At 45.1% G+C, this 27,806-nt stretch overlaps 1 long non-coding RNA gene across 1 annotated transcript; it reads right to left on the bottom strand.

The window, feature by feature from the left end:
* On the bottom strand, positions 1 to 27,451 carry LOC140467926 (uncharacterized). Its single transcript, XR_011955537.1, has 3 exons — positions 27,149 to 27,451; positions 15,189 to 15,351; positions 1 to 399 (listed from the first exon to the last, which is right to left on the bottom strand). It is a non-coding gene; the product is annotated as an uncharacterized lncRNA (long non-coding RNA).
* Positions 27,452 to 27,806: the final 355 nt, after the last annotated feature.

Raw genomic sequence — 27,806 nt, 5'->3', positions numbered from 1 at the left:
TACCTAGTTACAGTGAAAAGTTTTTTTTTGTTTTGTGGAGCGCACAAGCAGATCATACCATATAAAGTGCATTAGGATAATAGAACAGAGCAAGGAATATAATGTTACAACTGCAGAAAGATGCACAAAAAACAAGATCGATATTAGACTTCTCATTTCAAATCTAATAACAGCAGGGAAGAAGTTGTTGAATCTCTTGGCACACATGTTTAAGCTTTTGCATATTTGATCTGATGGAAGAGTGGGAGGGGACTTTGATGTGAGCTGCCTTTGAGGCAGTGGGTACTATAGACTGAATCAATAGATGAAAGGCTGGCTTACGTGATGCACTGGACTGTATTCGCAACTCTCTGGAGTCACATGTCTGTCAGACCAGATAAGGATGGCAGATTTCCTTCCCTATAAGAAAGTTAATGGAACACATTCAAATTTCACCACTAGCTACAGTAAGATTCAAACCTACAGCCCTAGATCATCAACCTAGCTTTCTACATTACAAGTCCAGTGCCAACACCACTGCACCAGCACCATTTTAACTGCTAGGCCAACAAGGGACTCTGTAATATTCAGCAGCATTTCTCCCCCTGACAGATTTTGGAGGCAACATTAGTGATACTTTCAATTTTGTCTGATAGGTTTTGAATGATGGTTCCTGTATAACAGTTGGAGTATTAGTTATAGTAGAATGAAGGGTATGTAGTTTAGGCTGATCTTGGAGTAGGAGAAAAAGCTGGTGCAACAGCAAGGGCCAAAGGGCCTGTGTTGTGCTGTTCTATTTTCCCAAGCATTAAAATGTAACTAGGCATGCACTGTTATTGGAAGGAATATTGAATATATCTTAGAGGATACAGTACAAACAAAACAGGCTGCTGAAAATTTCACACCTTAAGAAGGTTCGAGTTTACAATATACTACCTCAAGGCTGAAGGGTTTAGAGGGGTATAGGCTAAATACTGACAAAGAGGACTAAATTAATTGAGGATATCTGATCAGCATAGGTGATTTGGACTGAAGGGCCTGTTTTCATGCGATACCACACTTTGACTCGCAACTCTCTTACCCATGGTGGCTCAGTGGTTAGCACTGCTGCCTCACAGCACCAGGAACCTGGGTTCAACTGCCTTGGGCAACTGTCTGCATGGAGTTTGCACAGTCTCCCTGTGTCTGTGTGGATTTGCTCTGGTTTCCTCCCACAGTCTAAAGATGTGCAGGTTAGGATGGATTGGCAATAGTATTAGGTGCATTAGTCAGGGGTAAATGTCGGGGAATAGGTCTGGGTGGGTTCCTCTTTGGAGGGTTGGCTGAAGGGCCTGTTTCTACACTGTAGGGAATCTAATCTAATCTACCGTCTAACTCAACCCTGCAAATCTTTCACTTTAATTGCAGTCTCCTCTGAGAGCTCCTATTGAATCTACATCTTCTACCCTGTCTGACAGTGATTTACAAATCCTAACTACTCAGCACGTCAAATAGATGTTTGTTGAGTCATCTCTGCTTGATTGGTCAAAGTCACCTTGCATCTGTGTCCTCTCTCACTCAGATTTTCAGCACTTCAGCCAGTTTCCTTATTGAGATCCTTCAATGATTTTAAACACCTCTGTCAAATCTCATGTCCCCCTCAGCTGTAGGGGAGATAAACCCAATCTATCCACATGCCAGTCTCCCCAGTTCCATTTTAATTGCCATCTTCTTCATGTTCTGTTTACTTTTCAGACTTGCTATAAAATTACGGTCAGCACTGAAAAATCTCCCACACCTCCTTCCTTGTCACACTATGATTCATGTTTGCAATAATTCTTTACTAGTACAGACATAGATGAAGATGGAGCCCTGATCAGATAAAATTGTAACACATTCTGTTTTTGATACACTTTATGAAGTGCTGATTGTGTGCTTGCTCTGCGATTAAAACAAGTCAAACTTCCTTGTCATTTATCTCCCAGAATAAACACTTATTGCATATGTGACTCATGCCTCAGGCAGTTTGAGGGAAAACAATAGCTTTCCTGTTTCAATCTGCTTGGAACAATAGACACTGGTTTCCTACCAGTGCATTAAACTGGGCAGGATAGGCTGCAGATGCATATCTTTACAATGATGAGGAGATGCCAATGTTGGACTGGGGTGGACCAAGTTTAAGAAATCACACAACACCAGGTTATAGTCCAACAGGTTTATTTGGAAGCATTAGCTTTTGGAACACTGCTCCTACGTCATTGGAAGAACCTGATGAAGAGCGTCGCTCCAAAAGCTAGTGCTTCCAAATTAACCTGTTGGACTCTAACCTGGTGTTGTGTGATTTTTAACTATATTTACAATGTTAAAATCCAGTCCAGGTATGAGACATGACACTGGACGCTTGATGACTGGCCTGGATGCAAAGGGCTGAAGGGTCTCTTTTTCAGTGCTCTATAATTGTAGTTGCTCATTCCATTAGTTAAGAACAAATGTATCTGTTGATTATTTTGGAGATTAATAAAAAGTTACCATGGGTGATCTGTCAAAGTCACTTGGACAAGTCTGTTTTGTAAAAACTTATTTTTGTGAAGCTTTAATCAGGAGACCCTGATGCCTTGATGTGATTTTATTTTAGGACTAAACATATTTTTTAGAATACCAATTAATTGTCACTTGTATTTATGAAAATACAGTGAGATGTGTATATGTCACTACAATTCAGTGCCATTTTAATTACAGAAATTATTTTTAAAATCAGTTCTATGACTAAATAATTGAAACAAAGTTAGGATGAAATTCATCATTTGTTTCCTGCACAGTAATCTGGGAGCAACTATGGGGTTTAAATAAAAATTATTTTAATTAACAGGATGCGGGCATCACTGGTTAAGCTGCCATTTATTGCTCAGAGGGCAGTTAACTGTTGACCACATTGCTGTGGGTCTGGAACCATGTAGATATCTAGACCAGGTAAAGATGGTAGTGTCCTTCCCTAAGGACCATTACTGAAAGAGATGGGTTTTTTTTCCCAGTAATAGATTCATAGTCATTGTTAGACCCTTTAATTCCAGGTTTTCATTGGATTCCAATTCCACCATCTTGGACACAGTGACATTTGAAACCAGGCTCACAGAATGTGATGTGGGTTTGTAGATTAACAGTGCAGTGATAATGCCACTAAGGATCTCACTAGGCCACTAAGGATTTCTGGATTACACACTAGCGTACTGCCACCACTACAGCTGACGCTGAAGCCACTGCACTGTCACCATAGCAAGGAAGGGCAGACTCCAACCCACCAAGTCACCGATGTTGAAACAGTCAAGTCACCGCCACATTGCTGCAAGGTCACGAGGAATCATCGTGTTGCCACCACTGAAACCGCCCTATCACCGTCAGGAGGAAAGGACCAGGCCCACTCACCATGGAGCCTTCCCTAAAGCTGCAGCCCCCTATGGCCAAGAGGAGTAGACATCCAGATCCACTGATTGGCAATTGGTTGATGGGACATGGGGAGAAGGCAGGAAAATTGGGGTGAGGGGCATATCAGCCATAATCGCATGGCGGAGTAATCTCGATGGGCCAAATGGCCTCTAACTCTGCTCCTATTTCTTAAGACCTCCCACCACCACAGCTGCAGGAAAGAAGAAAGGGAGAACTTTGATACAAAAGAGAAATGGAAGAAGCAGAATGATTTAAAAAAAAACAAGGAAGAATATGGCTGGCAGGTAAGTGGGAGCTTGTGGGCACAGAGCCCGAACACTTCCTACTCACGCCCCCAACACCGCCATCTTACCCTGTGGCCATTCTCCAATTTTTATTAAGGTGAAGCAAAAAGGGAGTGGATATTGATAGGTGTCACCCACCTCCTGTCCCTTCAGTGTCTACCCCAGACAGAACATGGCAGGAGGTGAATGGGACACTTTGTCTTTGACTGTAAGTGCTCCCAGATTCTCTATGTCCCTTTCAATGATATGAAGACATAAGAGATTGTAATTAATGAACCCTCGATACAGATTCCAAGACCATACGTTCACCAGATGTATTCAGCTTGGGTGAACTCATGGGCAATGTTTCGTTCACAGATTTGTTTGATGCCCAATGGAGAGTCTGGTCCAGAGGATCTAAATTTTTCACCTTGACACTAAGAAAGGACGTGGCTAAATCTGTTCTTGAGTTCAAGCTGTGATTTAAAGGAAGAAACCGAAATTAGGTGCCAAATTTGTTCCCCTTGAGCTAAAATAAATGACAATATTTCCACTGTTTTAATAAGTAGGTACTCTCTCATAAATTCCACTAACTTCTTTCACAGGATCTTGAGAAACGTCCACACAAAACTTAATGACTGGAGTAAAAATCACAGACCTGACTCAAACCCAAAATGGTATAATGTTGGCTGCGAAGGTCAACTCTGAACCATGAGTGGTCAGGCTTGAGTACTGTTGAGCTGTTGGGTAAATTGTGCTTTATTTACTTTGCTGTGTTACCTGAGGGTTGTATTTGAGGGTTCTGTCTGGTCTCTGCCTGGTGATCTCTCTCAGAAGATTCAATGTATTGGAGAAAGGTCCTTGATTAAAAGGCTCAGTGGGGAGTACATATTTCTTCTGTGTTATTATGATAACGCTGGCCTGATGGCAAGGTTTCACTTGCAAGCCAGTTACATTCACTAATGACTAGATAATCTAGTATCTTGTTTTTATTATTGCCATTGGAGTAACATGTTGGAAATCAATCCCCTGTTATTTCCTGGAGTTGTCACAAATGTTAAAAATTTTAAACCTAGATTGATTTTTTAAAAAACTCAGACTAAATTCTTGCTTGGTACAGAAACGATCATTTCTTATGAAGCAATAAATTTCAGTACAAGTAAACAATTTTGCTCTGTCCATCTGTAATGTTACTAGTTAAAACTCTAAATCTTTATAAGCTGTCCCTCGACGCACGCACTTACTCACACACACATATGTGCACACAAACACACACTCTCTCACAAACAGTCTAACATACACACACAGACATATACACACTCTGACACATTTCACATATACTCACATGCTCTCACGTGGGCTCTCACACTCTTGCTCTGTCTCTGTCCCTCTGTCATATTGGTGGAAGGAAAGACTGAGAAGGCATTTCAACGGTCCGTGTTCACTGGGTTCACTAAAGATGATTCCTTTGCCTGATCAGGACATGCTGTTTCTCAATCTCCTGTCCCCAGGTGCTTTGCCCTGTTTGCATGAAGCACACAGTGTTTGGTTCACCTCTGACTTATTGATTTAGAGCAACTGATGAGGGAAAATAAATTGACTTTCTCTCTCTCTTCACACGTTGTGATGTTTGTTTTTACTGCGCAGAGAGAGAGAGAGAGAGAGAGAGAGAGAGAGAACGAGAACAATTCCTTCCCTTTCATAGGTCCCCCGGCTTCTGCCCAACCATTCACATCCACAAGCTGTTCAGCTCCATCCTGACCAATCACATATTTGTTGGCAGGCAGAAGGCCTTTGTCATTAATAACATTCACCAGACCAATTAGCTACCTGTTGCCAGCTGGATCTCTAGTCTGACACATGGTTTGTGTCCAGCTCATCTGCATGTAGACAGTCTACCACTGTTTGACAAACAGCAGTGTAAACAGCGCTGCCAATGATGGCCAGGTAACTGGCTTCTTCTTCACGGTACAACAACCTTTTCCACAATCCTCAGTCTTTAAAACAGTCGGTTTCTTATTTTAGTCTGCAATCAATAATACAGGAAAGTAAGAAAATGGCACAGACTTCCTTGATAAATATTGACCAGGCCATCAGAGCGAGCTCTCCCAGTTGATTAGACACACCGCTGTGGAATATTAAAGACCCTCAGGCCTCACAATAACCTCTCAGCTGAGGCCAGCACAGCCTCAGTCTAGGCACTAGGAGTGTCCGCCTGGACTTGATGTTCAATTTCACTCATTTTAGCCCAGATCATATGCACATTACATTTCAAAATAAAATGGCATGATCTATGAAGAATCTGCATTAAACAGCATACAACCCTCAATGTGCCAGGGCTGGTACATAATCCTCAGGGTGCCTGGGCTGATGGAGAACACACACTAGACTAAGATTGGCACACAACCCTCTGCATTAAGGGGGCTGGTGTATAGACCTCAATATGCCAAAACTTAGAACATAGAACATCACAGCACAATACAGACCCTTCGAATCTCGATGTTGTGCCAACCTGTGAAACCAATCTGTAGCCCATCTAACCTGCACTATTCCATTATCATCCATAAGTTTATCCAATGACCATTTAAATGCCCTTAAAGTTGGCACACAGGTTGTTCCACATCCTTACTACTCATCTGTCCTATATCTATCACCCCTCAATTTAAAGCTACATCCCCTCATGCTAGCCATCACCATCCAAGGAAAAAGGCCCTCACTCTCCACCCTATCTAATCCTCTAATCATCTTGTATGTCTCTGTTAAGTCACCTCTTAACCATCTCTCTAACAAAAACAGCCTCAAATCCCTCAGCCTTTCCTCATAAGACCTTCCCTCTATAACAGACAACATTCTGGTAAATCTCTGCACCCTTTCCAATGCTTTCACATCCTTCCTATGATGCGGTGACCAGAACTGTACGCAATACTCCAAGTGCGGCTGCACCAGAGTTTTGTACAACTGCAGCATGACCTCGTGGCTCTGAAACTCAATCCCTCTACCAATAAAACCTAACACACTGTATGCCTTCTTAACAACCCTATCAACCTGGGTGGCAGCTTTCAGGGATTTATGCACCTGGGCACCGAGATCTCTCTGCTCATCTACACTACCAAGAATCTTACCAAAAATTAACCCAGCACCCTGTCTTCCTGTTACTTCTTGCAAAGTGAGTCACCTCACTCTTTTCCAAGTTAAACTTCATTTGCCACCCTGCTCTGCAGCTTATCTATATCCCTCTTCAGCCTGCAACATCCTTCAGTACTATCTACAACTCTACCGACCTTAGTGTCATCCGCAAATTTACTAACCCACCCTTCTAAGCCCTCATCCAGGTCATTTATAAACATGAAAAACAGCAGTGACCCCAAAAGAGATCCTTGCGTACACCACTAGTAACTGAACACCAGGATGAACATTTCCCTTCAACCACCACACTCTGTCTTCTTTCAGCTAGCCAATTTCTGGTCGAAACTACTAAATCACGCTGAATCCTATGCCTCCGTATTTTCAGCAATAGCCTACTGTGGGGAACCTTATCAAACGCCTTACTGAAACTCATATACACCACATCAATCACTTTACCCTCATCCATCTGTTTGGTCACTTCCTCAAAGAACTCAATAAGGTTTGTGGGGCACAACCTACCCTTCATAAAACTGTGTTGACTATCCCTAATCAAATTATTCCTTTCAAGATGATTATAAATCCAACCTTTTATAATCCTTATAATAAGACCGGTATACAGTGCTCAATACACCAAGGCTGGTACACAGTCCTCAGTGTACCAAGGCAGGTAGACAACCCACAGTGTACCAAGACAGGTACATAACACTCCATGTGCCAATAAAAACTCGTATTCTGCATTAAGACTTTGGCTTTCATGCAGGCTGTTCCATGCAAGAGCTTTGTATTTTCTCAAATTCGATGAGTGTGCACATTGCTGGACCTCTGGATGAGATCATTCACATCTTTCTTTTAAGGTTTTGTCATAATAATATAAAGTGAAGGGGGAATCGGTAAACCGAGCAAGAGGAGAGTGAGCACTGCTGCTGCAACTCTCTGGAAGTTTTTCAACAGGAGCCCTTTAAATTACAGTAGAACTCAAATGTCAAAACATGCAGTTCGCACTTTCCGAAAACAAGATTGTATCAAAAAGTTTGGCAAGAGCCTTCTTAACATGACTTCAACTTGTATTTGCCTTCGGGCCGGATTGCGAAGTTCTAACCAACTTGCAGAATCGTGAAGTTTCTGTTTGACTGATTCAAAACATTCCCTAAACAAATGTCAGTGAAAAAGGTTGGCAACAGGTTCTCTGCATCCCACTCCATTTGTAATGACCTCTTTGGCCTTTCCATGTTTCTGTGGTGGAGTTGTCTGTAAGTGGTCATGCATCGTTTCCCCTGAACTAGTTTGTTTCCCTGCCTGCGATACCACTGTTTTTAAGCGTTTGTTTTGCAGGTTGCAAGGGAGTTCCCTCAGAAAGGGAAGGAATGGTATGAAACAAAGAACTAGAAATAGGAGCAGAAATACATCTCGTGGCTCGTTGGACTGGCTTCATTATTCATTTTGCCTGTGCCTTAGCTTGGGATTCAGTTCCTCTTTGCTGCTCACTCCCTCATCCTCAATTCCCCAAGATGCTAAACATCCATCAATCTCAGGTTCAAACACTGGAGCACCCATAGCTCTCTGGGTTGAAGTATCCCACAGATTCACAACCCTTTGAAATGGGGTAATTTCTCCTCCTATTAAATCATAGAATCCCAACAGTGCAGATAAAGGCTGTTTCACCCATCAAGACAGCTTCAAAGAGCATTCCACGTTATCCCTATAATCCCACAATTACCATAGTTCACCTTATCCTGCACATCCCTGGACATAATGGGCAATTTGGAATGCCCAATCCACTCTAACCTGCACATCTTCGGACTGTGGGAGGAAACCGGAGCACCCAGAGGAAACCCACACAGACATGGGGAGAATGTGCAAATTCCACACAGAGTGTCGCCCAAGGCTGGAATCGAACCCAGGTCCCTGGCACCGTGAGGCAGCAATGCTAACTGTGCCCACCCTGAATGTTTAGCAGGGGATAATAAAAATTTAAATCATGTTAATAAAGGTGATACTTGGAGAGATGTCAGCTGATGTTTCTGATGACTCACTCTGTGTCATGGAACAGGTTGGCGAAGGTGGTAGGTGGGGGGGTTTGTGACTGTTAGAATGACAACAGCAGAAAGAGGGCCCGAGTGAGTGCGAGGTGTCAAACAGAGGCTGCGGCTTTGTGTAACATCGTGTATGAAAATGTGAAGTTGTTCACTGTGGAGGAGAGAACAAACAGGGAAAAGCTGTAGAAAGCTGCAACAGAAAGGGACTTGGAAGAACCTGTGCGAGAAACACAGAAAGCTAGCAGACAGGCACAGCAGGTAATCGGGAAGGCTCACGAGATGTTGGCCCTTATTTCGAGGGGGTTGAAGTGTAAGAATAGGGAGGTCTTACTGCCACCGTACAAGGTGCTGGGTAGAGGGCATCTGGAGTTTTAGTCCCCTTCTTTAAGTCATAGAGTCATAGAGACGTACAGCATGGAAACAGACCCTTCGGTCCAACCCGTCTATTCCAACCAGATATCCCAACCCAATCTAGTCCCACCTGCCAGCACCCAGCCCATATCCCTCTAAACCCTTCCTATTCATATACCCATCCAGATGCCTTTTAAATGTCGTAATTGTACCAGCCTCCACCACATCCTCTGGCAACTCATTCCATACACTTTCCACCCTCTGCATGAAATGGTTGTCCCTTAGGTTCCCTTTTATACCTTTCCCCTCTCACCCTGAAGGGTTAGGAACGATATCATGTCATTGGAGGCAGATCAGAGAAGGTTTACTAATACGATCCCTCTAATGGAGGAATTGTCTTATGAGCAAATGGTCAAACAGGTTGGGACTCTGGAGTTTAGGAGATTGAGAGGTGATCTCATTGAAGCACATCAGATTCTTAAGGGGCTTGACAGGGTCAGTGCTGAGAGGATGTTTCTCCTCATGGGAGAGGCTGGGACAGAGGGCATAGTCTCAGAATAAAGGGGTGCTGATTTAAGACAGAGCTGAGGAGGAATTTCTTCCCTCAGGGGTTTGTGAGTCTTTGGAACTCCTTGCCACAGACAGCTGTGGGGGTCAGAGTCCCTGTGTGTATTGAAGACTGAGAAAGATTCTTGATCAATAGGGAAGTTAAGGGAATGGACAGGAAATTGGGTGTGAGGAACATCTGACTACCCATGATCCTATTGAATGGCAGAGCAGTGTGTCTGGCGTGCTCCTATTTTTTTTATGGTCTTTTGGTCATGAGCTGACAGACAACATGGGGTTCAAGATGGTGACCCAGAAACAAGCCCTTGAGGGTGAGGTGATGGAGTGATCTTCATTCTGAGGAGCCCAATGCAATGGGGTGAGTGAAGATCGGGAGTGCTAGATAGCAGACGTAATCCAATATCCAATCTTCCCAGCTCCAGCAAATCTAAAGCTTGGACCAATTGCCTCAAACATGTCGGAGGAATTTTAAAACACATCGTAGGTCACTTAATGCTGAACAGATCCTAAAAGATCACAGAGACGTTTTGCACAGGTTTTAGATGGACAAATACCATCCCCAGGTATGTGAGCGCATGACAGTATTTGCCAAGGAGAGTTCTGGCTGCCTTATTCCAGTCTGAGCGAGGGGTGGGGGAGGGGGTGCCGCTGGAAGAAAGGGGAGCATTCAAGAAAGTGACAACTCCGATAGACTGCATTAGCATTGTGGGTAAGGTTGAGGAAAAAGACTGGGAAAACCGAGGGCAAAAGGATTGCAATAAATCTTCGAAAATCTCCCATCACCATATGCCAAGCAATGTAGACTTTTTCCCAACGCATGCCAGAGCAAGGGTCTTTACCACCCTCAGTGCACAGGGTGGCTGGCCAGTTGTAGGTGCCATTTAACACTTCCACTGGTGTGTAAAAGTATCAAGGTAGAGAGCAGAGGTGGTCATTGAGCTTTCCAGAGTGGAATCTATTGTGGATGCTCTGCTTGGTTATGGATATGGGAACACAATAAATACAGGCCATGATCAGAGTCAGGTGTACCTGCTGGAGAAGATTTTGTTATTTATTTGTTTTGAGGGACATGGGTGTGGCTGGCTGGGAACAGCATTTATTGCCCATCCCTAATTGCCCCTTGAGAAGGTGGGGGGTGAGCTGCCTTCTTGAACCGCTGCAGTCCATCTGCTGTGGGTTGACCCACAATGCCCTTAGGGAAGGAATTCCAGGATTCTGACCCAGTGACACTGAAGGAGCAGCAATATATTTCCAAGTCAGGATGGTGAGGGGCTTGGAGGGGAACTTGCAGGGGGTGTGGTTCCCACGTATCTGCTGCCCTCGTCCTTCTAGATGGAAGTGGTTGTGGGTTTGGAAGGTGCTGTCTGAGGAGCCTTGGTGAATTTCTGCAGTGCATCTCGTACACACTGCTGTGACTGAGCGTGGGTGGGGGAGGGAGTGGGTGCTTGTGCCAATCAGGCGGGCTGCTTTGTCGATTGGATTGGTATTGGAAGATGCATGGAGTCACACGGGTAAGTCACAGACTGACACCCGGATTCTGACAAGACAAGAGTTGAAGCAGAGGAGCAGCAATTGGTAGATGTCGGTAGCAATGAAAGGAATTGTCAGTTTTGTGAATGGTTTGGCAAAATGAAGTACTTAGATGTGCCCTGGTGATGCCAAGGTACACAAGGCTGTGGACCAAGTGCTAGGAAACGGGGCTAAGAGAGTGAGGTTGTATTTGACTGGCACAGACTCAATGGTTTGAAGGGCCTTTTTTCTGTGTTGCATGACTCTATAATTCTAAAATTTTTGGCTAATTTGTCATCAGAGTATAAACCTCTCGGCAAGCTCACTTAGTCACAGAGTGAAAGGGATGGACAGCACGGAAACAAACCCTTCAGTCCAACTCATCCATGCTGACCAGATATCCCAACCTAATCTAGTCCCATTTGCCAGCATTTGGCCCATATCCCTCTAAACCCTTTCTATTCATAAACCCATCCAGATGCCTTTTAATTGTTGCAACTATACCAGCCTCCACCTTGTCCTCAGCAGCTCATTCAATACATGCACCGCCCTCTACATGAAAATGTTGCCCCTTAGATCCCTTTTATATCTTTCCCCGCTCACCATAAACCTACACCCTTTGGTTCTGGACTCCCCCACCCCAGGAAAAAGATCTTGTCTATTCACCCTATCCATGCCTCTCATGATTTTATAAACCTCTCTAAGATCACCACTCAGTCTCCAACTTTCCAGGGAAAACAGCCCCATCCAATACAGCCTCTCCTAGAATATCAGAGCGGATTAAAGAGCGGCTTTCTCTGGAATCAAACAACTGGGAATGACAACATTGGGAGCTGAAGAGCCATGCTGTTAATGATGAAGTTACCTTGCAATGTGATACCAGTGAGAGAGGACTTGGTTTAACCCTTACCAAGCCAGGACTCCCAGTTGTGTCTGTGGCTGGACTGAGAACACAAACTGAACAATTCAAATGGGTAAGCAGCTGGTGTCTTTACTGGTGAGCACTTTAACCAATATCTGCTGGCTGTGACCAAGTCATGGCAGTGTCCAACCACAATCCTCTTCAAAGCATCTCCCCCGAGTTGCTGCAAAGCATCTTTTTCCTCCCTTTATTCATTTACAGGATGTGGCTGTCACTGGTGAGGCAGCTTTTAGTGCCCATCCCTAATTGTGTTAAGGGTCAATCACATTGCTATGGGTCTGGAGTTACATGTAGGCCAGACCAGGTCAGGATGGCAGATTTCTTTCCCAAAAAGGGCAATCATCATTGTCTCTTAAATCCAAAATACTTTCAAATTCAACCATCTGCCATGGTGAGATTTGAACCCAGGTCCCCAAAACATTTCCTAGGTTATGGGATTAACAGTCCAGTGATAACACCACTGGGCCATTATCTCCCTCAGGCAAAATCAAGGACTGCAGATGCTGGAGCTCAGAGTTGAAGAGTGTGGTGCTGGAAAAGCACAGCAAGTCAGGCAGCATCCGAGGAGCAGGAGAGTCGACGTTTTGAGCATAAGCCCTTCATCAGAAACTTTGGAGGCTGCATGATTGGCTGTGCTTTTCCAGCACTACACTCTTCGACTCATTATCTCCCTCACATTGCTTTGTTCACAGAGATGTCGTCTGGGTATGACAGAGTGACAGAGAGTGACAGAGAGTGAGAGAGAGAGAGAGAGATGCAAAATCTGCTAGTCTTGAGATTCGAATCGCAGCTTGACATGGTCTGGAAGTCATCAATCCAGTGCAGAAATTGAATCTTAAAGCAAGTGCCTTTCTCAAATCAGGAAGGCTGTGGGAAAAGCTTTGCTAACCCACGATAGGCCCACAAAAGCAAATTTGGCCAAATTGTACCAGGACACCCAGAATTCCTGAGCAGCTCACAAACGGGTCAGACGGCACGCAGACAATGGAATACACCTTAAGTTTCCATGGACATGACAAGAGATCTCAAAGCCCTAAGGGCAGTTTCACAACCCAGCAACGGCAAAGTCTCACAAAGAGCAGGACAGACAGACAGACACCACAGGACAATGGAAGCACCTCACCACTCCAGAAAAGACTTTAAAGATGAATGGAACCGTGATACTGTCAGGATGTTGCATTGTGTGAAGGAACAGGGTATTCATCCGATAAACTGTTTTCCAAATGGCATCCTTGCACTGAATTATTCCATTTCCAGAAACATTGTATTTTCCCATTTTTTAACCAGTGTCATTGTACAGCATTACTATAAAACTGGTCTCATCCTCAGCTCTGGGGGGGGGGGAGAAATCAAATTCTCTGTCCAGACTGTCAGTTCTGTGTCAGCTAGTCTGTTTTCTCCTCCAGCGATATCACTTGCAATAAACATTGGGGAGACAGGCCGCCTACTTGCGGAATGTTTCAGAGAACACCTCTGGGACACCCGGACCAACCAACCCAACCACCCCGTTGCTCAACACTTCAACTCCCCCTCCCACTCCACCAAGGACATGCAGGTCCTTGGACTCCTCCATCGCCAGACTATAACAACACGACGGTTGGAGGAAGAGCGCCTCATCTTCCGCCTGGGAACCCTCCAAACACAAAGGATGAACTCAGATTTCTCCAGTTTCCTCATTTCCCCTCCCCCCACCTTGTCTCAGTCAAATCCCTCGAACTTAGCACCACCTTCCTAACCTGCAATCTTCTTCCTGACCTCTCCGCCCCCACCCCACTCTGGCCTATCACCCTCACCTTGACCTCCTTCCACCTATCGCATTTCCAATGCCCTTCCCCCAAGTCCCTCCTCCCTACCTTTTATTTTAGCCTGCTGGATACACTTTCCTCATTCCTGAAGAAGGGCTTATGCCCGAAATGTCGATTCTCCTGCTCCTTGGATGCTGCCTGACCTGCTGCGCTTTTCCAGCAACACATTTTCAGCTCTGATCTCCAGCATCTGCAGTCCTCACTTTCTCCTGCAATAAACTGTTTGTCAATTTCACTTCGAGCTGTGTTTTGTGATCTCTAACCTACTGGGCAAATTTCTCCGACAAAGACTATGCAGCAAGGTGCAAATAGCCAAGTGCTGCAGGTAGTGGTGATGAAAGGAAGGGCAGAAAACCTCAAGGACACATCTAGTCGTTATGAGTTTGGGACAGATGCAGATGAAGTGATAGCCCAAGGTGGTATCTTGCGCAGGGGGTAATAGTGTCATTATCCCGAAGGGGGATGGAAGAAACAGCTGCTGAGGCACATCCAGTCCTGTCAGGGAATCGAAAGGTTCGGGTCTAGACTGAGGGAGGTGTGAGATGTACTCTGCTGGCACTGTGGGCGGCACGGTGGCACAGTGGGCAGCACTGCTGCCTCACAGCGCCAGAGACCCGGGTTCAATTCCCGCCTCAGGCGACTGACTGTGTGGAGTTTGCATGTTCTCCCCGTGTCTGCGTGGTTTTCCTCCGGGTGCTCCGGTTTCCTCCCACAGTCCAAAAATGTGCAGGTAAGGTCAATTGGCCATGTTAGGTAAGGGGTAAGTGTAGATGTAGGGGTATGGGTGGGTTACGCTTCGGCGGGGCGGTGTGGACTTCTTGGGCCGAAGGGCCTGTTTCTACACTGTAAGTAATCTAATCTAATCTAATGAGATTAAGGACCATACCAACCATGTTTGCGACAAACATCGAGCTCAGCAAGATAAAAGGTGAAGTCGCTGTAATAACTCAGGAAACTCAACTGCAAAGGAATATTGTTTCTTGCTGAACACGAAAACAGAGCTACTACTCCTGCGTTGGCACGTCCCAGTCCCGGTCAGACAGTTGTACAGATCCATCGCTGAGTCTGCCTTTTTTATTGTATCAGGAAGTACTCTTACACACACAACTGAGGATTTATTTTTCCCCATCTCCAAAGCACCGCGACTTTTTAAAAAAGTTATTAACTGTCCCCAGTAAATCACCCATGTAGCCAATTGGATATTTACCTGCAAGGCCCATTGTGGACACTGTAAACCACTGGGGGCAGCACGGTGGCTCAGTGGTTGGCACTGCTGTCTCACAGCGCCAGGGACCGGGGTTCGATTCCAGCCTCGGGCGACTGTCTGCATGGAGTTTGCACATTCTCTCCGTGTCTGCGTGGGTTTCCTCCTACAATCCAAAGATGTGCAGGTTCGGGTGAGTTGGCCATGTTCAATTGCCCATAGTGTTAGGTGTATTAGTCAGGGGTAAATGTAGGGAAATGAGTTTGGGTGGGCTACTCTTCGGAAGGTTGATGTGGACTTGTTGGGCGAAAGGGCCTGTTTCCACACGTAAGTAATCTAATCTAATGAAAGTGAGGGAGGGAAGGGGGCTAAATCAATTCCCCCACCAACTGAGGTTACCATGAGGGACTCTCCTTCCCATCTCTCCCCTTGTCTGAGGCATGGTGACTCTCAGGTTAAATCACCACCAGTCAGTTGGAGGGGAAGATAAAAAAGTGTATTCCCCCACCCCCCCATGGTTGGGTCTGCTTTATAAAGGTTTCAGGCAATGACTTCCAACAAGGCAAACCATTACATGGGGAACTCACACTCAATGATCTCCAGGAGAAGATTAATGAATGAATGATTCCCCACAGGCCTTGTAAGGACTATAAAGCTGCCCTCTCATTAGAGAGCGATGACTGGTGGTGATTTAACCTGAGAGTCACCATGCCTCAGACAAGGGGAGAGATGGGAAGGAGAGTCCTTCATGGTAACCTCAGTTGGTGGGGGAATTGAACCAGGGCTGTTGACATTGCTCTGCATCACAAACTAGCCAGCTGGACCAGCCCATCCCCAAGCAACAGAAAGCGTTGCCCATGATGTGCCAGTTTGGGGTGCACCTCTTCACTCTTACAGGGACTGATTAGGATTGATTAGGATTGGGACTTTGACCAACGGGCACCAAAGACTATCAGTGCACCTGTAGAAAGCCCAGTTCAGTTGCTATAGCATGAGTACTGCACATAGCATGGTATGCTCGCTCTAACTATGGAGACAATGGTTTACTTATTCAGTCATTATGTGTGAGTGACAACGGTCCTCCGTTCACGAGTGAAGAGTTCATAAGTAAATGATTAGGAAATCGAACAGCACAACGCAGTGCCTCCACACCATTCCCAGAAAATGGAAAGGCTGAGGTGATCGCAAAAGAATCCTGAAAGAAAAACAAGCAAGTCTAGCACAGACTTGTACAAGGCAATCTTTGAGTGGAGGAAAGGCATGAGAATTAGACCATTACGCTCCACACCCAAACCACTCTTCAACGGCTAGGTAAACTACTCGGGCCATATATATAATCCAAGCTGGGAGTAACAAAACAAATGTAAGACAGCAGAAAGCCAAAGGTCAGTAAAACTGCCAAGTCACCGCTGGAGCTGAGCACTGGAGAGCCAGTTAAAGCACAAACATTCGATTGTCCCAACAGGAGTCAGTCCATGTGACAATGTGGGATGTGTGGTGAGCAGTGGGGTCACCACAATTGTATACGAGGGACACGATTGACCAGATATTCTGTGGCCAGCAGCGAAAAATCAATGGTGTGTTGCCTCCCTCATGCCAGGATCAAGGATATATCAGACAGAGTGCAGGATGTTCGCAAGGGGGAGAGGGGCCAGCAGAAGGTCATTGTACATTTTGGAACTAATTTCATGGGAAGGGAAAAGGATGAGATTCTGAAGGGAGAATATAGAAAGTTAGGCAGGAATTTAAATAGGAGGTCCTCGAGTGTAGTAATATCTGGTTTACTCCCGGTGCTACAAGCTAGTGAGGGTAGGAATAGGAGGATAGAGTAGATGAATGTGTGGCTGAGGAACTGGTGTATGGGAGAAGGATTCACCATTTCTGGATCATTGGAATCTCTTCTGGAGTAGAAGTGACCTGTACAAGAAGGATGGATTGCACCTGAATTGGAAGGGGACTAATATACTGGCAGGGAAATTTGCTAGAGCTGCTTGGGAGGTTTAAACTAGTAAGGTGGGGAGGGGGGGAGGTTGGAGGTGGGACCCAGGGAGATAGTGAGGAAAGACATCAATCTGAGACTGGTACAGTTGAGAAAAGAAACGACTCAAACAGTCAGGGTAGGCACGGACAAAACAGAGAACAAGGTAGGACTGATAAATTTAACTGCATTTATTTCAAAGCAAGGGGCCTAACAGGGAAGGCAGATGAACTCAGGGCATGGTTAGGAACATGGGACTGGGATATCATAGCAATTACAGAAACATGGCTCAGGGATGGGCAGGACTGGCAGCTTAATGCTCCAGGATACAAATGCAACAGGAAAGATAGAAAGGGAGGCAAGAGAGGAGGGGGGAGTGGCATTTTTGATAAAGGATAGCATTACAGCTGTGCTGAGGGAGGATATTCCCTGAAATACATCCGGGGAGGTTATTTGGGTGGAACTGAGAAATAAGAAAGGGATGATCACCTAATAGTCAGCAGGAAATTGAAAAATAAATTTGTAAGGAGATTTCAGTTATCTGTAAGAATAATAGTGTGGTTATGGTAGGGGATTTTTAACTTTCCAAGCATAGACGGGGATTGCCATAGTGTTAAGGGTTTAGATGGAGAGGAATTTGTTAAGTGTGTACAGGAAAATTTTCTGATTCAGTCTGTCGATGTACCTACGAGAGAAGGTGCAAATCTTGACCTACTCTTGGGAAATAAGGCAGGGCAGGTGACTGAGGTGTCGGGGGGAGCATTTTGGGGCCAACGACCATAATTCTATTTGTTTTAAAATAGTGATGGAAAAGGATAGACCAGATCTAACAGTTGAAGTTCTAAATTGGAGAAAGGCTAATTTTGACGGCATCAGGCAAGACTTTCAAAAGCTGATTGGGGGCAGATGTTCATGGGTAAAGAGATGGATGGAAAATGAGAAGCCTTCAGAAATGAAATAACGAGAGTCCAGAGACAGTATGTTCCCATTGGGGTGAAAGGAAAGGCTGGTAGGTTTAGGGAATGCTGGATGACTGGAGAAATTGAGGGTTTGGTTAAGAAAAAGAAAGCAGCATATATCAGTTATAGACAGGATAGATCGAGTGAATCCTTAGAGTATAAAGGCAGTAGGAGTATGCTCAAGAGGGAAATCAGGAGGGCAAAAAGAAGACATGAAATAGCTTTGGCAAATAGGATTAAGGAGAATCCAAAGGGTTTTTACAAATACATTAACGATAAGAGGGTAACTAGGGACAGAGTAGGGCCCCTCAACGATCAGCAAGGCAGCCTTTGTGTGGAGCTCCAGGAGATGGGGGAGATACTAAACGAGTATTTTGTATCAGTATTTACTGTGGAAAAGGACATGGAAGATATAGAAAGTGGGGAAATAGATGGTGACATTTTGAAAGTGTCCACTTACAGAGGAGGAAGTGCTGGATGTCTTGAACCACATAAAAGTGGATAAATCTCCGGGACCTAATCAGGTGTACCCTAGGACTCTGTGGGAAGCTAGGGGAGTGATTCCTGGGCCTCTTTCTGGGAAATTTGTATCATCAATAATCACAGGTGAGGTGCCAAAGGACTGGAGGTTGGCTAACGTGGTGCCACTGTTTAAGAAAGATGGTAAGGACAAGCCAGGAACTATAGACCAGTGAACCTCACGTTGGTGGTGGGTAGTTGTTGGAGGGAATCCTGAGGGACAGGACATACATGTATTGGGAAAGGCAAGGATTGATTACGGATAGCCAACATGGCTTTGTGCATGGGAAATCATGTCTCACAAACTTGATTGAGTTTTTTGAAGAAGCAACAAAGAGGATTGATGAGGGCAGAGTGGTAGATGTGATCTATATGGACTTCAGCAAGGCGTTCAACAATGTTTCTCATTGGAGACTGGTCAGCAAGGTTAGATTTCATGGAATACAGGGAGAACTAGCCATTTGGATACAGAACTGGCTCAAAGGTAGAAGACAGAGGATGGTGGTGGAGGGTTGTTTTTCAGACTGGAGGCCTGTGACCAGTGGAGTGCCACAAGGATTGCTGCTGGGTCCACTAAATGTCATCATTTACGTAAATGATTTTGATATGAACATAGGAGGTATAGTTAGTAAATTTGCAGATGACACCAAAATTGGAGGTGTAGTGGACAGTGAAGAAGGTTACCTCAGATTACAATGGGATCTTGATCAGATGGGCCAATGGGCTGAGGAGTGGCAGATGGAGTTTAATTTAGATACATGCGAGGTGCTGCATTTTGGGAAAGCAAATCTTAGCAGGACTTATACACTTAATGGTAGGTCCTGGGGAGAGTTGCTGAGCAAAGAGACCTTGGAGTGCAGGTTCATAGCTCCTTGAAAGTGGAGTTGCAGGTAGATAGGATAGTGAAGAAGGCGTTTGGTATGTTTTCCTTTATTGGTCAGAGTATTGAGTACAGGAGTTGGGAGGTCATGTTGCGGCTGTACACGACATTGGTTAGGCCACTGTTGGAATATTGTGTGCAGTTCTGGTCTCCTTCCTATTGGAGGGATGTTGTGAAACTCGAAAGGGTTCAGAAAAGATTTACAAAGATGTTGCCAGGATTGGAGGAAGAGGCTGAACATGCTGGGGCTGTTTTCCCTGGAGCGTCGGAGGCTGAGGGGTGACCTTGTAGAGGTTTATAAAATCAGGAGGGGCATGGATGGGGTAAATAGGGAAAGTCTTTTCCCTGGGGTTGGGGAGTCCAGAACTAGAGGCAGGTTTAGCATGAGAGAGGAAATATGTAAAAGAGACCTAAGGGGCAACTTTTTCACACAGAGAGTGGTGCATGTATGCAATGGGCTGCCAGAGGAAGTGATGGAGGCTGGTACAATTGCAACATTTAAAAGCCACCTGGATGTGTATATGAATAGGAAGGGTTTGGAGAGATATGGGCCGGGTGCTGGCAGTTGGGACTCAATTGGGATAGGATATCTCGTTGGCATGGACGAGTGGGACCAAAGGGTTTGTTTCCATGCAGTACATCTCTATGACTCTCTGACTCTAAATCCTCACACCCACAGGCATCTACGTACAACTAGAGAAACTGTGCCTTTACTGTGGGCAGCAGGGGACCAGAAGATGGGTTTCTGTGCTGGATATCTCTCTGACTATGGCCAGTGTGGTCTCACCACCTGGATCAGGTCAGCGACAAGCATCAGTCCCAGAGGTCCCCTGTCCCTCAGCAGCAACAACAAATCAGCAACTGTTCCCATGATAACAACAATCACCAGGGGAGTGACAATCCCTTGAAAAGGAACCTCACTCCAGAAGGAGCTGAGGTGAGCTGAAGAACCAGCAACAAACCGTTAGGTATTTATGGATATAATGCACGAACAGAGACTAATGAAAATGGAACTGACTAGAGTTAACACGCAGTGCTGGTAATGAATGAGCAATTTCTTTCTCTCCATGTAGAACTTGTGTAACCGCACATGGTATGATTTCTCTTTCAAGTGAAAAGGCGGATATTTGGAGAAAGAGGACTGTACGTAGGGACTGCCTGGTTTGCCCTAGCCACGTGATCTCTCCTTCTGCTGTAAGTGCCTGTTGTGTGCCGCCCTTCAACAAAGGGTTTGTGAACAGACCAATCAGGAGCACAAGTAGGCCATTCAGCCCCTCGATTCTTGTCCATCATTCAATAAGATCAGAGTTGAACTGCATTTATAAGGCATCTGGATAAGTATATGAATAGGAAGGGTTTAGAGGGATATGGATAAATGGGACTGGGTCAGATTAGGATATCTGATCTGAGTTGGACTGAAGCATCTGTTTCTGTGCTGTATGACTCGATGATCCATATTCCTGGGTTCCCCTAATACCTTACACCCCTTGATTAATAAGAATCTATTCAGCACTGTCTTCAAAATATTCAAGGACTCTGTGGCTGTTAATTTTTCAGAGAGAGAGTTCTGAAGACTCATAACACTCTGTGTGATTAAAGCACTCCTCATCTCTATCTTCAATGGGCCATGCCTAGTTCTGGATTCCTCCTTTAAAGTAATCTTCTTTCCACTTCAAGGCCCCTCAGGATGTATCGGTCAAGTTACCTGTTAAAGGTCCAGGACATACGAGCCCAGTCTGTCCGATCTTGAAAGAAGGAATAATTTGACAAGTGGAGTGATTTATTAAATTCCAACCGGATCAAGTGAAAGTTTGAGACTTGAACATAGAGTCTCAGGTAGACAGGGTAGTGAAGAAGTTATTTGGTACACTAGCCTTTATTGGTCAGTGCATTGAGTGTAGGAGTTGGGAGGCAAAAGTGAGGACCGCAGATGCTGGAAATCAGAGTCTAGGTTAGAGTGGTGCTGGAAAAGCACAGCAGGTCAGGCAGCAACCGAGGACCAGGATAATCGACATTTCGGACAAAAGTCCTTCATCATTCCTGACCCGCTGTGTTTTTCCAGCACCGCTCTAATCTTTTAGAGTTGGGAGGTCATGTTGTGGCTGTGCAGCACATTGCTTCGGCCACTTTTGAAATACTGCATGCAATTCTGGCTTCCCTGCTTTAGGAAGGATGTTTTTAGGCACAAAATGGTGCAGAAAAGATTTGCAAGGATACTTCCAGGGTTGGAGGATTTGAGCTATAGGGAGAGGCTGAACAGACTGGGACTGTTTTCCCTGGAGCGTCAGAGGCTGAGAGGTTTATAAAATCATGAGGGGCATGGATAGCGTAAATAGACAAGTTTTTTACCCTGGGGTGGGGGAGTCCAGAACTGGAGGGCATAGGTTTAAGGTGAGAGGGGAAAGATATAAAAGAGCCCTAAAGGGCAAATTTTCACACAGAGGGTGGCGTGTATATGAAATGGCCTGCCAGAGGAAATGGTGGAGGCTGATACAATTACACCATTTAAAAGGTATCTAGATGGGTACATGAATAGAGTCGAAGAGTGTGGAAAAGTTTATACTCAAAGCGTTGACCCTCCTGCTCCTCAGATGCTGCCTGACCCGCTGTGCTTTTCCAGCACCAAACTCTTCGACTCTGATCGGTAAAAACAATGACCTCCAGCATCTGCAGTCCTCACTTTCTCCAGGTACGTGAATAGGAAGGGTTTACAGGGGTAAGGGCCAAAGGCTGGCAAGTGGGACTAGATCAGTTTAGGATATCAAGTCGGCATGGACAAGTTGGACCAATGTGTCTGTGTCCGTGCTAGACATCTCTATGACTCAAAATAAGAGACAGACTGTCAAGCTGAGGAGTAAGGGATTTGGTTTTGTTGTCAAAGGCTGAGTTATTTCGAGGAGTAGTCAGCAGAATTTTGAAGGTGAGGAGGTGAGGGAGTGGAGAGGCGTGTGAGTTGCAATTAAACAAAAGAACCGAACCAAGTTGGCGACTGTAAAGGACTGCGTGCCGTCCTTTCATTGTCATCGTTTACAAAGTAAATGACCCCTGAAGGTGTGTGGAAACCCACTGTGGTAAATGTGGATTGCCAACTCTATAACATTCCACCCAGGAGAAGCATCATTGTTAAACAAAAACATCGAAATGTCACAGTGTTTCCTCCCTGTATCCCTTGAGTACCTTTATTGATTGAGGAGCTACCTTTATTGATTGTAAAGTTATCCAACTGTGCAGTCTTTGAAAGAAAGATGGAAACTCCCAAAACACTTTCAACCAGAGAGTTGACAATTCCAATTAAAATTTAATTTGAAGATAGTATGAAAAAGAAATAGGCCTTTCAATTACATAGGTGGAGGTTCGTTCAATAAAGCCATCTTTATTAACCTCTCCCTTCAAGTTTGGAGCCAACTTATATAATAAATAATCACTTGTTATCTAAATGTATCTTTGTCCTACAGTTTTAAACCGCACCTACTCAACACCCTTAGGAAATGTTAATAATTTGTCCAAATATTGACAGAGCTCCTGCCTGAAGCAATGTCAAGTTCTAACAATTTTGTTGCAGAGTATTTACAAGCTAAAAATTGCCTAAGTGTCTTCAACTTCAGTGTAGTGTTCCGATGGGAAAGCACAGAGGTATGGAAATCCTGGTTAAGTATTCTGAAAACTTCAATCACATCAATGTTACAATACTACATTATTAATGCGCTGCCTGGGAGAGGCAGATTCCATCGGAGGTTTCAAAAGAGAGCTGGATATGTATTTGGAAAGGATGAAGATAAAGGGCTATGGAGATAGACTGTGAAATGGTGTGGCATGGTAGCTCAGTGGTTAGCATTGCTGCCTCACAGTGTTGGGGACCTGGGTTTGATTCCAACCTTGGGCAACTGTTTATGAAGAGTTTGCATAATTATCTGCAACACTGGAGCCCCCCAGGGCTGTTGTACTCAGCCCATGACTGTGTCACCAAATACTAGACTAATGCCATTTACAAGTTTGCTGTGACAACGCCATAGTTGGTTGAATCTCAGATGGCAATGAAACAGACAACAGACAGGAAGTGGAAGACCTGGAAAAATGGTGCACTGAGAACAACCTCGCTCTCAAAACCAAGGAATTCATTATTGACTTTCAGCGGGATGTTACTCATGCCCCCCCAACACATTAACAGCACAGAGGTGGAATGAGTGGATAATGTCAAGCTCCTGGGAGTGACTATCCACAACAAGCTTTCTTGGACTCTTCATGTGGACGCACTGGTTGCAAAGGCCCAACGATATCTCTTCTTCCTCAGGCAGCTGACGGAATTTGACATGACGGCAAGTACCCTTGCCGACTTCTATAGGTACGCCATTGAGGGCATTCTGCTGGATGTATCACTACCTGGTATGGCAACTGTACCATTCAAGATCGGGGATGGTTACAGAGAGTGGTGAACACAGCCTGGACAATCACAAAGGCCAACCTCCCATTTATAGAATCCATCTACCAGGCCCGCTGTCAAGGAAAGGCCGCCAGCATTCTCAAAGATCCATCCCACCCTGGCAATGTTTTTCTACAACCTCTACCATCAGGGAGAGGGTACAGAAGCCTGAACACATGCACCAGCCGGTTTCACAACAGTTTCTACCCTACTGTTGTTAGAATACTGAATGGACTCACAAATCCTTAATATTCACCTGTACCTGTGTTTTTGTTTTTGCCGCTGTTTACCTCTTATTTACTATCTATGCGACTTAACTCTGTGATCTGCCTGTATCGCTCGCAAGACAAAGCTTTTCACTGTGCCTCGGTACACGTGACAATAAATCCAATTCAATTCAATTCTGCGTGTTGACATGGGTTTCCTCCTGCTGTCCAAAGCTGTGTAGGTTAGATGGATTGGCCATGCTAAATTGCGTGTAGTATCCAGGGATGTACAGGCTGGATGGGTTAGCCATGGGAAATGCAGGAATGGGTTGGGCTGCGTGGGATACTTTTCAGGAAGTGAGGGCAAGTGTACTTGATGGGCTAAATAGCCTGCTTCCACACTGTTGGGATTCTATGTGTGGGACTAGCTGGGTAGCTCGATTGGGAGCTGGTGTGAGTGTGAATTCATTATAGAGCCAGGAACTAAAGTGTTATACAAAGGTGTTGCAGTAGGGAATATTTTCTCAGCTACACCTGCAAGGTTGGTAAAGAGGAGGAGAACTGGGAGGGACTGGTCTTGTGCAGTCTGAACTGGGGTCCTCTTCCAAGCAAAATTAAATTAGATGGAGTTCTCCTTACTAAAAGCATAATTATTCAAATAATCACAGAACTCCTAACTACATATTTGGAAAGAAAGCAAAACCCCACCATTCGGTACCACTGGCCTGTACATGGTGGAGATCCTAAAGTGTGGTTCAAAATGGCTGCCATGGTTACTGAGCAACATGAGATAGACATTTGTGGTTCATCAATGGGGTCCATCCTTTGGGGAATGCTGAAGGTTTCAAGGCAGGAATTCAATTGGAAGAGATCTTGGTATGTATGTACAAGAACAGAATTGGTTATTGCTTCCAAGTTGCAATGTAAAGCCCCTAGTGAGTTCAAGTACAAACATATCTTGAAGTAGAACTGTTTCCACAGAGTTGGCCACAATCCACAACAAGTGAGCACATTTCATTACGAGCGGTCAACTTGGTTTTGTTCCAGGTTTCCGTAAGGGAGGATAATTCAGAAGTACGTTTATGTTTGACTTCAACACCTGACACATAAAATTGGCTAAATTGCAGATGAATAAATGTGAAGGTAACACAGAGGATATAAACCTTGAAGGATTTGTTTTTTATCAACTTCGGAGTGACGTCCTTTCAAGAGCTTGGAGGGAGTGAGAACTGCAGATTCTGGAGAGTCAGCGTGGATAAAGTGTGGAGCTGGAAAAGCATAGCAGGCAACATCATAAAGTCATAGAAATGTACAGCATGGAAACAGACCTTTCAGTCCAACCCATCCATGCTGACCAGCACGTTTCAGGTCAGAATCTTTCATCAGGACTGGGGAGGGGGAAGGGGGCTGAGAAATAAATAGAAGGAGAGGGTAGGGGCTGGGGAAAGGTGGGTGGGAGGCGATTGTGATTGGTCAGTGGGAAGGCTGGAACGGACAGGTGGGAAGGAAGATGGACAGGTAAGGTCAGGTTAAGGGGACGGGTTGGAGAGGGAGGGCTGGGCCCTGGGATGAGGTGGGGGGGGGTCCGGTTTGGGGAGATTTGGAAGCTGGTGAATTCAATGTTAAGGCCGCCCGGCTATAAGGTCCCGAGGCGGAAGACGAGGTGTTCTTCCTGCAGTTTGTGTGTGGCCTTGTGTTGATGGTGGAAGAAGCATTTTGAGATGGCACAAATTCTACTTCATCAGATTTCCAAGTCATAAATAAAGGCTTATCATGAGAGATTAGAGGAAATGTCTTTCCACAGTGAGATGTCCTGGCATTGAACACAAACTGAGTAATCTGAGCTCCGATTGGGAGAGAGTGCCTGTCCATTATCTATCTTTCTCAACTTTTTTGAATCAATGTCCATTTGGGAGAGACAAAATGGCAATTGGGTCTAACCACAAACAACCCGAAAACATCTGTTTCAAACCACTTTTCCACGCTTCAGAACATCTGCAAGGGATGTTATTTCATTTCCCACCTGGAAGTGATGTGCAAGTGAGGGAAAGAGCTGTCTATCACTGACAGGCCTTTCAATAGCTGCAGTCCCTGTGATGAAAGCGGAAACTCAAACAGAGCGCAAAATCTTCCAGACTCCACGAGAAAGTGGATCAGCCATGATCATATTGAATGGCGGTGCAGGCTCGAAGGGCTGAATGGCCTACTCCTGCATCTATTGTCTATTGTCTATTGTCTATTGTCTATTGTCTAAAAGCCTGACACGCTCCGGAAGTCATCAAGGTGCACTTGCTGCATGTTGATTGTTTTGGAGCGATTCTGGGGGAAGGTAAAGGTGTTGAGTCCGAAAGTCTTACTCAAATCAAAATGGGCTGATGTCACAAGTTGAAACTCACCATGTGCTGCAGGGAATATCATGTGGTCTGAAAACATCAAGGACACCTTTATCGCTGTAAGACTGTGATGGGCAGGTAGAGATGACGGGATAGCCCGGGATGGCATCTTGTACAAAGGAATGGACTCCGTCAGAAGAGGATGAAACACATAATTCAAGCTATCCAGACGTTGTATCTAGTCTGAGAAAGGCAAAAGAACTGGGCAGGCACATGAAATGAAGCTAATTTAGATTACTTACAGTGTGGAAACAGGCCCTTTGGCCCAACAAGTCCACACCGACCCACACCCACACCTAACACCACAGGCAATTTAGCATGGCCAATTCACCTCACCTGCACATTTTTGGACTGTGGGAGGAAACCCATTCAGCCACGGGGAGAATGTGCAAACTCCACACAGTCAGTCACCTGAGGGGGGGCGAATTGAAGATGGGTCCCTGGCGCTGTGAGGCAGCAGTGCTAACCACCGTGCCGCCCACTAGGGCCAGCACTCATATGAATATCAAGTTAACAAACTGGAGAGCTGCTTCTGATGTTTGTTACCCCAGATAGAGCCGTAGGCAAAGCCCAGAGTAGCCCTTTACGCTCCCAGAGGAACTCATTACCTTGTCAGTTGACGTCAATGACTTCTCGCAAGATCTTAGAGCACACTTTAAGTGCTGTGCTTTCCAGAAATTGTGGTGAGCCACAATAGCCCTCGATCCATGAGTGATTAATTCAGGCACATCATTGGGTACTACCGCAGCACGCATTTCATCTCTACGTTATCCCCAAATCAAATCAAAAGGTGAAGGCGAGGGTGAGAAATCCCAGAACTGCTCGAAAACAATAAAAGTCGAGCAAACGCAGCGCAGGCTTACACAAGGCAATCCTGGAGTGGAGAAATGCATGTACTGAAACCTGGAAAAGAATCTCGACCGACGGCTAATATAATGGCACACCCACACTACTCGTCAAATTGCTAAAAATTATGAGTGAAGCCAGTAGCAAACGTGAGTAACAACATTAAGATAAAATGACAGGAGACCATATTTCACTCCAGATCATTGGCAGAGCTGGGAGTTAGAGAGCCAATTAGCATACAGATATTCAATGCTCAGCACAGGAGTCAGCTTAAATGGGAATTTGGGACTTGTGCAGAGCAGTGATGACCTCAACTGTAGCTGGTAAACATGATGACAAGCTATGTTTGCAACCCGCAGACATTTACATTGGGCTGGAGAAACAGTTCCTTCACTGCAGACAGACATGAGGAAGATGTGA

Source organism: Chiloscyllium punctatum, chromosome 46 (genome assembly GCF_047496795.1).
Source record: "Chiloscyllium punctatum isolate Juve2018m chromosome 46, sChiPun1.3, whole genome shotgun sequence".
NCBI lineage: Eukaryota > Metazoa > Chordata > Chondrichthyes > Orectolobiformes > Hemiscylliidae > Chiloscyllium > Chiloscyllium punctatum.
This window is presented reverse-complemented; position numbering and strand designations above follow the sequence as displayed.